This window comes from Anolis carolinensis, chromosome 3 (assembly GCF_035594765.1).
Source record: "Anolis carolinensis isolate JA03-04 chromosome 3, rAnoCar3.1.pri, whole genome shotgun sequence".
Lineage (NCBI taxonomy): Eukaryota > Metazoa > Chordata > Lepidosauria > Squamata > Dactyloidae > Anolis > Anolis carolinensis.
This window is the reverse complement of record NC_085843.1, coordinates 207,842,862-207,856,127: the sequence shown is the minus strand read 5'-3', so window position 1 is coordinate 207,856,127 and position 13,266 is coordinate 207,842,862.

The following is a 13,266-nucleotide window of genomic DNA, read 5'->3' as shown; positions in this document are numbered from 1 at the left end:
CACACATTATTCTTATTCTTATTATATTTATTTATATCCCGCTTTAAACTCAAAGCAGTGTAACTTGAAGGCATCTGCTTACTTTTTCCCTCACAAATACTACCAGTATTTTCTGTTGGCCGTGGGGGTTCTGTGTGCCAAACGTGGATCCTGATTGATGGGGTCACAGTGGTCCCTGGAAGTGAGAGCCAATAGGAAATCTGCTGCCACATACTCGCCCACATACATACGTTCACTTTTATTATAGCATTGCCCAGCATTGCCAAGGTTATTTGAAAAAGTCATTTTTTAATTTTACAAATGCATAAGGTTATGAGTGAACTACAACTCGCATCATGTTAACCCCAAAAAACTCCATCAGTACTTAAAGTTTGTTATGTTGGACAAGTTTGCTCTAGATGCATCATCGGTGAGGTTCAGTGAGCTCTCTGATTGTATGGTAAACTACAACTCCTACCATGGTGAGTCAGTCCCCTCAAATCCCTCAAATCCCAAAGACCTCTAGTATTTTTGCTGGTCATGGGGGCTCTGTGGGCCATGTTTGGTCCAATTCCATCTTTAGTGCTCATTGATTGCAGGGAAACTATAAAACCCAGTACCTTTAACTCTAAAATGTCCAAGCCAATTTCCCTCAAACCCACCAGTATTCAAATTTGGGCATATTGGGTATGCATGCTAAGTTTGGTCCAGATCCATCATTGTTTGGGTTCATAGTGTGCTCTGGATGTAGGTAAACTACAACTCCTATAAACCCCTCCAAGAACCTCCAGTATTTTTTTGTTGGTCATGGGGGTTCTGTATGCCAAACTTGGATCCTGATTGATTGTCACAGTGGTCCCTGGAAGTGGGAGCCAATAGGAAAACCGCCGCAACATACTTGCCTACATATATACCTACATACATATGTTCTCTTTCATTATAGACTAGCTTAGGTACTCAGTGATGCCCAGGTTAGGTAATTTGTAACGCTATTTATTAGAAAAAGTCAATTGTTGCTCTTGTTTTATATGAATGCTCCCATTAGGAAATGCATAAGGATGTGGGTGAACTACAATTCCCAAAGTCATGGGTCAATCCTCCTCAAACTCTGCTACTATTCAAAATAGGTCACATTGTGTCTGTGTGCAAAGTTTGGTCCAGATCTATCATTGATGGAGGTTGCAGTGGTCTCTGGAAGCGAATGAACTACAACTCCTCAAAATCAAGGGCATTTCCTCCCAGACCTTCCCAGAATTAAAAGTTGGCCACATTGGACCTGTGTGCCAAGTTTGGCCCAGAACCATTGTTGGCTGGGTTCAGTTCTGTCCGGGTGCGAGTGAACTACAACTCCCAGAATCTAAGGTCAGCCCCCCCCCCCCCCCCAAAACCCCATCACTATTAAAGTTGGCCATATTGGGTCTGTGTGCCAAGTTTGGTCCAGATCTGTCATCTGCTGGGTTCAGTGCTGTCTGGATGTGGGTGAACTACAACTCCCGGATTCCAAGGTCAACTATCCCCAAATCTGCCAGTGTTCAAAATTGGCCACGTTGGGTCTGTGAACTACAACTCCCCAAAATCAAGGGCAATCCCCCCAACCTGCCAGTATTTTCTGTTTCTCATGGGCATTCTGTGTGCCAAACTTGGCCCTGATCCGTCATCGGCGGAGGTCACATTGGTCTCTGGAAGTGAGAGCCAATAGGAAATCTGTTGCAAACATACATGAGTACCCACATATATACACTTACTTTTATTATATACATAGATATAGATGTAACACAATTTTTGTTCCTGAGTTATAAATGTCATTTCCTAATTGGTCCTAGCATAAAAACATGGGGAAAAGGGCATCCTGCAGTTTTTCAATGATACCTCATCTGAGTCACAACCAATTCAACATAGTTTGTAGCAGCAACAAAAACGAAGTTTCTGGAGTAGAACAACTACTTTCAAATTAAGAACCACATAGTAAAAGAGGAAATAATACTTTCAAACCAGGAACAGGACATTTTTTTTTAAAAAAAATTGTTAAATAAATAGTATTATTATTATTTTGAAAAAAAAGAGGGTTTGACCAGACAGGGACTAGATTGCAGGGAGGTATCATCAGGACCTGGCTGCCACCCAGGATGTGGAGGCTGCTCTTAAAGTCCATTCAAAGCCAACTTGAGCAGTGAATTATGGGGCCTTGGATGAATGGCTCTTGCCACGAAGCAGAGACGCCCTGAAGGATCAAGAGAAGGAGTGGATGGAAGCTGCAGACTGGTGCTTCCTAACCTTTGGTCCTCCATGCGTTTGGGATGTCAGCTCCCAAAATGCCTGACTATGCTACTCTGTTTTTCTGAAAATACGACAGTGTCTTATATTAATTTTTGCTCCCAAAGACGTGTTAGGTCTTATTTTCAGGGGATGTCTTATTCATAAATAATTCACATTTATCGCCAGAGGTGCAAGGAATGGATATCCCCATACTGGAGCTTAGAAAGTTGCAGTTCTTCCCATGCTATCTGCCTTTATCCCCAAAATGGGTTTTTTTAACTCAAAAGGTTCCTTGTAGCATTTAAGTGGTGTGAAGAACAAATTCAGGCTTTTTGTTTGTTTAGCTTTAACCCCAGGAGAACATTTCTTGAAAAATGTATCTGGTTTCCATACACTGTCTGGCAAGAGAGGAGGCGAGAAAGGTGTGTGTGGGGCGAGTGAGGAGATGGGAAAGGCCTCCTTCTCCTTCCTCAGCAGCGGCGGCTCCCTCCTCTTCCGCCTTCCTCGGCGGGTACTGCATGAAGGAGAAGGGAAAGGCAAGTGCAGCACCTTCTCCTTCTCCTTCGCGCAGCACCAGCCAAGAAAGGAGAAGGAGAAGGTGCTGTGTGGGCCTGCCCCAGTGGGTGCTGCATGAAGGAGAAGGGAAAGGTATGTGAACCGCCTTCTCCTCCTTCGCAAAGCACCTGCCGAGGAAGGAGAAGGAGAAGGAGAAGGTGCTGCATGGGCCTTTTCCTTCACACAGCACCGGCCTCCAAAGGCAACGGAGAAGGAGGGAAAGACTCACAGCTTTCTCTTTCCCTCGTTCTCTTTCCTTAGCAGCGGTGGCTCCCTCCTCCTTGGTCTTACTTTCAGGTGACTTCTTATATTTGGCAATACTACAAAACCTCTACTAGGTCTTATTTTCAGGGGATGTCTTATTTTCGGGGAAACACGGTATGTAACTACATTTGAAAAATTGTCTGTTCTTGGTTTGCTTTCTCACCAGCCAGTCACATAGCATTCCTGACCACACTACCATTAGAAGTAAGTTTTCTTAAGATGTCCATTTTGGCCACCTCTGAGCTTGGACGGGAGGAAAGCTGGGATATAACGTTAACAAATAAATAAATGTCTTCAGTAGATAATTATCAGTTTAAAAAGTAGGGTTTAAGTCTGTCATATGCAGAATTGATGCCACATTATCAGAATTTGAAAAAGTCCATAAATATATAGCACCCACTATATATTTATGAAAACTATTAGGAAATAGGGGCCCCTGGTGGCACAGTGTGTTAAAACGCTGAGCTGCTGAATTTGCGGACCAAAAGGTCCCAGGTTCAAATCCCGGGAGCGGAATGAGCGCCCGCTGTTAGCCCCAGCTCCTGCCAACCTAGCAGTTCGAAAACATGCAAATGTGAGTAGATCAATAGGTACCACTCCGGCAGGAAGGTAACAGCGTGCCATGCAGTCATGCCGGCCACATGACCTTGGAGGTGTCTATGGACAACGCCAGCTCTTCGGTTTAGAAATGGAGATGAGCACCAACCCCCAGAGTCGGTCACAACTGGACTTAATGTCAGGAGAAACCTTTACCTTTACCTATTAGAAAAAGTCCATAAATGCACCCCCGCTCCCCCCGTTCCACATTTTCATTTGAGGTTAACAAATCTACATTCAAGTGCACATGTGGCAAACCGATATTCTGAGTAGTGCTTTACCATTGTGGATTGCAATTCAGTATTCCTCTGTTTTGTTGACCTTAGGTTGCTTGTGGCGATGGACTAAGTCAGAGTTCATGTTCACAAGACTGCTTTACAGAACATTTCAACCCAGACTGTCAGATCACACACAAAAGACTGCCCTGAGGTACTCTTCAGAGTTATATCATTTGCCCCCACTTGACCTGAGATCTTTTACCGGAAAGACTTCTCACTGACAGTAAAGCTTTACAGTACTATGGGTAGTTCTTCGAGTGGCTCAGCAGTCCATATCTGCAGGTGAGAAAGGTTAAACCACATGCCAACTCATTTGTGTACTCCCGAAGACAGATAGGGCAGTAGCAATGATAATCTCCCATTTGTGCATTTATGAAAAATGGCATTTAAAACAAGAAAAAAAATGAAGGAATTTGTAGAACCAGTGGCTAATTCCCATATTTCTAGGGAGGCAGTCTGTTGTCTTATTTGGACCTGTTTGGAACTGGAAATGTCTTTTTTTTCTGGACCCAACCCTAAGTGATTAGAATGTCATGCTGTGTATCTATACCATAATGGTTGACATAGCATTTGTCATCGTAACAGGTGCATGGTGCTGTCAAATGTTTGCAGTGCTTTTTCATCATTGTATTGGCAGTGTTGATTCTTAGTCATAGCAAGATTGAATAGAGAGTTCACCCAGAAGGCAGTCAAGATTAACAGTTCAAGTTTCAAGAAACAGAGAGAAAATGAAACAAGATTTCAATTTAGGCATTGTCGAAATATATAGAATATATGAATCTGGATCCATTTAGGCTAGTGGTCTCTTCTCTGGCTGATCGTGGTTTTCTAAGATCTTTCATAAGGAGGTCTTTCCTGATCTTATTAGTCCAGATAATTTTACTGGGTTTTTTATGTGGGTCATGATGCATTCAAAGCAGCACCCTTTTCACCCTAATACTTTCCATAAATATCATCCCCAGCCAATAGCCATGTTGTTCATGAGTAATGGGGATTGTAGTCCATGTATGAAGCATCATTCCTGTTGGATGGAGATTATGGGCATTGTAGGACAACACATCTAGAGTGCACAAGGATTACACTATGTAACAAAATTTGAAAAAAAATCTGTTCCTGATTTGAAAGTGTTCTTTCCTGTTTAATTGTGGAGTACTTACTTTGAAAGTAGTCGTTATACTTGTGAGTGAGAGTCTCACTTATCCAACATAAACAGGCCGGCGAAATTTTCAAATAAGCGAAAATGTTGAATAATAAGGAGGGATTAAGGAAAAGCTGTGCGTTGCTGCCTAGAGAAGCAGCTGTATCTCTTACCTACACTGCTACAAATCTATGTTACAGCTGGGCAAAGTAAGGAAAGTGCTCAGCAAAACAAACATGTTACACCTCCCAAACATACCTTGCTCACCTCCTGTGGACAATGTTCACACGGGAGCCCCAACTTCATGAGGTGTGGACAGCATTTCAAACAGCTGTTTCTCTAGGAAGACTGTGTAAGATAATACAGAACTTCAGATGAGTGAAGATTGGATAAGCAAGACTCTACTGTACTATTATTTCCTTCAGTGTAGGCACTCCATTTGTAATTTTCTTAATGAAATTTGCCATTTTTAGCTTTTAAATGTGCAGACCACAAAAACTTTTTTTGCAGTTTATTAAACCCTTTTCCATGTTTTTATGATAGAACAAATTAGGAAATGACATTTATAACCCAGAAACAAAAAACGTGTTACATAGTGTTATATAAAGAACATATATTGTCAGGGTGTTATGAGCTGTCCAATCGTTTGGAGTGCCAAGAAAGGGCTTTAGAGTTTCCCAATGCTTTTCTGTTGACTACGATTACAAAGTTTTTTGCATAAACTCCCACTGAATTTGTTAACCTCTTGCTCAGGTTATTTTCTTACAATCCTCCCATCAACATTTAGAGGTTTATTCTGTACTGTGAATACAAATTTTAAGTCTTCTGTTAACTTAGAAGCTTAATATCTTGCAGTAGCACTATGGGGCCTATGTTGGTACACCATTCACCAAACAATAATAGGGGTCTGAAATTCCATTGTTAGTAGTGTCAACCCAGAGCCAGGCATTGACTGACAAAACTAAAATGGATTAGCATTGTTGCTAAAAATGCTGTAAGAAGAATGATCCTTGGTTCAGATTTCTGTCATGAGCAATCGCTGAGATATATAGACAACTCTCTAGATTTGGTGGTTCAACGTTTGCAGATTTTATTATTCATGGATTGATAAGTTCTCTCTAGGGAACAATGGGTAATTCTAGCAATTTCTGCCTTGCTCTGAGAAAATCTTCAAAAACCAGTTTTCAAAATCTATCCACAATTTGAGATTTGTTCTGTAGTTATTTTGCACAGAAAACAGACTTTTCTAATAACATATAATGACAAATATAACAATATTTTTGTGCAAAAAAGCTGTTGTAGTGGAGCCGCGGTGGCAAAGTGTGTTAAAGCACTGAAGCTGCTGAACTTGCAGACCGAAAGGTTCCAGGTTCAAATCCCGGGAGTGGAGTGAGTGCCCGCTGTTAGCTCCAGCTTCTGCCAACCTAGCAGTTCGAAAACATGCCAATGTGAGTAGATCAATAGGTACCACTCTATAGGGAAGGTAACGGCGCTCCATGCAGTCATGCTGGCCACATGACCTTGGAGGTATCTACAGACAACGCCGGGTCTTCGGCTTATAAATGGAGATGAGCACCAACCCCCAGAGTCAGACATGACTGGACTTAACGTCAGGGGAAACCTTTACCTTTACCTATGTGCAGAAAGTGTTACAATTGGAGACTCATTCTGTTCAAAAATTGCATGTGGTTGTTTTATATAGTAAACATTTTATGCATGGAAATATTGGCTGGCATTCACAGCTGCAATTATGAATGCATAATCTCTAGTTGCACATTCATATCTGATTTCTGTTCATGATCCCTATAAAAGTGTCAGAAATATATGGGCATCATGAGGGCCGCGGCATAGCACAGCAGGTTAACCACCAGCTACAGATGATCCTGCTGACCAAAAAGTTGACAGTTCAAGCCGCAAGCAGGGTGAGCTCCTGCTGACAGCCCAGCCTTTGCCAACCTAGCAGTTCAAAAACAGCAATGTGAATAGATACATAGGTACTGCTTTTAGCGGGGAGGAAAAAAGCACCAGTGGTCCAGTCAGGAAGGTGTCTATGAACAACAAAGCTCCTCGGCATGGAAGAATGGAGCAACAGCACCTACCCATGGCTGGGTCAAGCACAGCCTCCAGATGCCAGAGTTGAACAAAACAGGGAAGCCTGCCTCTGTTTATGTACTGTTCTGTCTTTGTCAATTGCATAACGGCATTTAATGTTTGCCATATATGTACCCGTAATCCACTCTGAGTCTCCTCAGGGAGATAGAGTGGAAAGATAAATAAAGTACAGTATACTATTAAAGTTTCCCAATTTTGACTACTAAGCAGAATTGACTGCTAGTGGCAGACGTTTGTTCTCTTGTTAATCAGGATGCAGTAGATTGACTTTCCCCTCCTCTCCTGCGAGTGATCTCTCTTACAAGGAAGAATTGTGATGGGCTCCTTCTCACTGTTGTACCCAAGATAGTGAGGGGTTGGTCAGTCAGTCTGCTGCATCCAAATCAATTTGGAGAACAGGCTCCCATTGCACACAACAGGGTTGAGGGAGGTCAGGCACAGATAGAAGCATAGCTCAGTAGACAATCTAGAATACTGTACTAACCACTATTTTCTGCACAGAAAATGAAGCTTCCTGCACATAACATGTTTTAATGTGCAAAATAACCCATGTGAAAGTTGTGCAGAATGTCCCAAACAGCAAATATTCTTGATAGTCCAAGATTCTTTTTATTGGAACTTCTTGATATATAAGGAACATATATTGTAAAATTTTAAAAATGTTATTTCCACCCTTGTGACTGAACCCTTGTCAAGCATCTTGGTGGAAGACAAATGAGAAACAAGAAGAGAGAACAATAAGAGAAATATATTTTCCACACTAAAGCAGAGCTTGGAAAATTACTTTTTGGCCCTCAACCTTAAGAATCCTGTGGTCAGAGAGACCACTCTCTCTGTAAGTTGTAGTGTAAATGGATGTCCTTTTCAAGAGGTGGGGCTTCTGGAAGTTATAGTGCAAGTGAATGTTTTTTCCACAATGTTTCCAAACTTTCCACTACTGGGAAGAAGTCAGAAGATGAATAAGCATCTCATGTAATTCAAAGGTGGAATGGGGCAAGAAATGGGTGCTGGTTGGAGGATTCTAGTTGTCCAGAAAGTTAATTTTATAAGCTCTGAATATGTAAGCATACCTATACAGTATACTCCTGCACATTTATAGGTAAATCACAATGAGTTTAGTTGGACTATATTAGCGTGTGTAAGATTAAACAATACACTTACAATGCAAAACATATCTTAGTACATAGGTGCAGGTCTACTGTGGCTTTGAAGGTGTTACGTTGTTATATTTTCATATTCCTTTACAGGAAAATGTTGACGCACCACATCTTTAAATATTTGTGGTACTTGGTGGAACTTGTTAAACTGTAGGCGGAGGACAGCATGTTTTTCAGCTGTATTTGAATGTGAACAGGGAATTGTTTATTGCATGCCTTGCATGAAGGTATTCTTCCCCTTGTTTGCATGTGACAAATATAAGAGCAGGCTCTCTCAATTTTTTCATACTATATTAAGGGAACCAGATAGCAGACACATACTTAATATGTAGAAGCAGATGGATGGTAGTTGACATGGTGACTGCATTTGAAAATTGTGTAGTAATAAATAACTCACCTCTGTAGGAGAGAGACTAAATTCTGCTCCCGCATTCCCATAATTATGTGGGAGGAGATGAGTACTGTTCCTCAACTCACACTTTTAAAGTACTGTATTTTTATTAGAGTTTTATTGCATGATTGATATGGAAATTCACTGTTCAGAGAGAAAGAACTTTGCCTTATCAAAACATTCAGCCTACATTCGAATAGGCCTTCTTCTTCATGAACATGAGGACTCCTGTTAAAGTGGAAAAAACCCATATAAAAAACTTTTTTTATTGTACAGAATATCTTTCTAGGAATAAATAATAATGATAATAATAATAATAATAATAATAATAATAATACTTTATTTTTACCCCGCCCTATTTCCCCAAAGGAACTCAACTTACAACTAAAAACACAGTGGCATCCAATGTCAATGACCAGGAACAACTTAAAATAAATTTTAAAAGCAATAAAAATTACTATAATAACATAAATAAACATAGCATAATACAACCCAAACTTTAAAACCTAATAAGTTCTTTAAAACTCTTAAAAATTTGACTAAAATAAGCTGGTACAGGGTTGTTGTATGTTTTCTGGGCTGTATGGCTATGACGTTTCACCCACATCTATGGCAGGCATCCTCAGAGGTTGCCTCAGAGAATGCCTGCCATAGATGTGGGTGAAAAGTCAGGAGAGAATCCTTCTGGAACATGGCCATACAGCCCAGAAAACACACAATAATCCTGTGATCCTGGCCATGAAAGCCTTTGACAACACATTAAGATGGTATAAGCTAATAGAAAAAGGTAGGTATCCAATACTTTGGCGAGGATATATATCGAGATGTAATCAGTCCTTGTCCTCTTCGTAAGCTAAAGTGCATAGATGGGTTTTCAGGAGCTTTTTAAAGGAGAGGAGAGAGGGGGGCGCTTTTAATTCTTTAGAGTTCAGAGGCAGGGAGTGATCACGGAGAAGGTCCTCTCTCTCGTCCCCACCTGCCACGCTTGAGATAGGGGTGGGACCAAGAGTAGGGCCTCCTCTGCTGACCGCAATGCTCATGGCGGTCTGTATACAGAGATGCAGATTTTCAAATAGGGCCTAAACCATTTGGGGTTTATAGGTATTAACCAACACTTTGTATTTAGCCCAGAAGCAGACTGGCAGCCAGTGGAGCTGTCATAACGTTGGAGTGGTTCTCTCTCTGCATGGCGCTCCAGTTAGTAACCTGGCTGCTGATCTCTGAACCAGTTGAAGCTTCTAAACTATCTTCAAAGGCAGCCACATGTAGAGCGTTGCAGTACTCCAAATGGAAAGGAACAAATGCATGGACTACTGTGGCCAGATCTGGTTTCTCAAGGTATGGGCGCAGCTGGCACACAAGTTTTAACTGTGCAAAGATGCTCCTGCCCACTGCCGACCAGGATCACCCGACTTCAAACCTGTGTCTTCAGGGGGAGGATGACCCCGTCCAGCACAGGCTTATCCGCCTTATGACTGACAGGAGTAACTCTGTTTTGTCTGGATTTATCTTCAACTTATTAGCCCTCATCCAGTCTATCACTGATTACAGTTACCGGTTCAGGACCAGAACTTTCAGTCAAAAGGAATAATAGGAATCTCTAGGTCAATGGTTCTCAACCTGGGGTCCCCAGATAGTTTTGGCCTTCAACTACCAGAAATCCTAACAGCTGGTAAACTAGCTGGGATGTCTGCGGGTTGTAGGCCAAAAACATATGGGAACCCCAGATCAAGACCCATTACTCTAGGTCCTTCAGCATGAAAACCAAGCTAGAAGACCTAGAGATTTCTAGAGGGAAAATATTGTAGAGTTCCAGTTATTTGACATAAATGGGCGGGCCGAATGTCGAATAACCGGAACTGACGGATAATAGGGAGGCCCTATTATCCCTCCCGGCAAGCCGGTTTAGGGAAGCACCCTATGCACATTGTTGCCCAGCAATGAGCACAGGGGCCTCCAAAGGGCCTGGCACATCGGATAATATGGATGGTCGGATAACCGGAAGTTGGTTAACTGGAACTCTACTGTACCAGTAATCAAATCTGGAAGTTAAACCAGCAAATGGACGGCCGACTGCGATTATATTCAATCTTAAGAAGCCGTGGCTGATGTCTTTCATGTTGAAATAAGAACAGATTAATCTGCTCAGGGAGGTAGCTAAAATGTTAAAGGAGCTATCCTCAATTTTAACTCTATATCAGATCAGGGTTATTGTGTGTTTTCCAGGCTGTATGGCCATGCTCTAGGAGCGTTCTCTTCTAACGTTTCGCCCATGTCTATGGCAGGCATCCTCAGAGGCTGTGAGGTATATATCAGATCAGTTTAGCTGAGAAAGCTTCATAGAAGATGAACCCATTTTGTTTTCTTTTGATGGGAAATTGATTTAAATGAAAGATAGATGGTCAGAGGTGTTTAGATTTCATAGAATCATAGAATCGTAGAGTTGGAAGAGACCTCATGGGCCATCCAGTCCAACCCCCTGCAAGATGCAGGAAAATCTCATTCAAAGCACCCCCGACAGATGGCCATCCAGCCTCTGCTTAAAAGCCTCCAAAGGAGCCTCCACCACAGTCCGGGGCAGAGAGTTTCGATAATAATGTATATTAGTGTATTCCTACTGTGCAGAGAAATGATATGTGCATTTGCATTTTTGTAGAATCTAGTTCCTTTAGAAGCCTGAGTACAGTATTACATTTTTTTTTTCAAATGGTAAAAATGAATTGAAAATAAGAGAAGTCTTTCAAACAACTATGCTGAATGTAAACAAAAAGGCTTTCTAATCTGGCTTATAAATAAGCAGAGCTTTGAACAGTTGCTATTGGGAATTGTTGTTGTTACTTGATGTCAAGTTTTCTCACCAATCTTTGTTTCCACAAGCCAAATTTTTCAAAATCCAATGATCACAGGGATAGAAAGTGAAGTCACAGGGGCACCAACAGCAAAAGAAGCACCACAGAGGTGTTAATCCTTCATTCTGCTATCCAAAGCTAAAAAAGATGTTTTTGGCTGGAGCTGCACTTTTAAAATGTACCTATTCTGACTTACATATACAGTCATCTTAAGAACAAATCTATAGAACTTATCTTGTTCATAACTTGTGGATTGCCTGTATGTTTCTTGTGCTATTTGTTCTAGCTGTACTTGCAAAAACAAGTCTTCCTACTATCTGGAGATAACTATGCGTTTCCCCAGATCTGCTCAGGAGGCAATTGGATCTTCATTCATAGATTCTGGAATATTGCTCCTCTCCAAACTTTTGGCGACCACTGGAAAATGTGTTTTGTATACTGGATAAACTAGGTGGAAGTAAAGCTCAGTCCCAAGTTGTGATGGTCATCCTTATCTTATAGTATACAGAACTAACCAAAGCATCTGCCATAATATAAATATATCCAGCATATCAAATTCAAGGAAGCAGTCTTGGGTGCAACACTAGTCTTGTTTGGTTAATACAGATAGAATTGCCCTACCCTATCTTTCTTGCGTAATCTCTAGTTCCGTATTAGAGTAATCCCTCCTGTTTTGTCAATACTATTTATTTCAAATTGACATCAAATATCCACAAGATGTTTGGTTGCAAAATAATTTTTGATCTAATTTAGTAAGTTGTTCAGCGAAGACATGAAAAACAGCCTTTTCGTGTTTGATTTCAAATTCAAAATGAAATATTTTCAGTTTTTTATGGTCAATTGAAAAATGAAAGAATGAGAGATACACTGATTTATATGGCTCTCGATATTTTGTACTTTTGAATGAGATAATGGCTGTGAGCTGGGCTGTGGTGCACCTGGTTAGTAGCCAGCTGTAATAAATCACTACTGACTGAGGTCATGGGCTCAAAGTCTGGGTCGGATTGAGCTCCTGACCATTAATTGCCTAGCTCGCTGCCCACCAGTTGCATCTGTTGAGTAGAAAATTCTAGGTACCGCTTTATGCGGGGAGGCTAATTTACAACACCATAAAAACTGCCAGCATGTGGAAAGGAATGAGAAAGTACTACAATCAAGGCCTCAGTGTCACAAGTGGACAATGAAGCGGCAGCTCCCCCTGTGGCCAGAATCGAGCATAACCTCATGAAGCCGGAAGCTGAAAAATTTTAAATTGCCTCTGTGTCTGTCTATATGACGTATGTCTAATGGCATTGAATGTTTACCATGTATATGTGCATCGTAATATGCCCTGAGTCCCCTTCGGGGTGAGGAGGGCAGAATATAAATACAGTAAATAAATAAAAAATAAAAGTTAGTGTTATTTTCCTGTTCACATGTTTTGAATGTAGAAGTTTATAGTGATAATTTAGTAGTGCATAATATGTTTCAAATGAACCTAGATATGTTTAATCTTCCCGAAAGTTTTTTTTCCCCAGGCAGACATTTTCTTCATTTTATTTGGTCATCAAATATGAAAGGCAGAGTGATTTTGGTAAAAACCTGTTTAGACTTATTTGGGTTCTGTGTGAAGAAATGAAAAGTATGCCATTTGCAATAAAAAAAGTATAAAATGGTTAATTTTATAATTCTGGCTGCCTTTGCAAAAAGT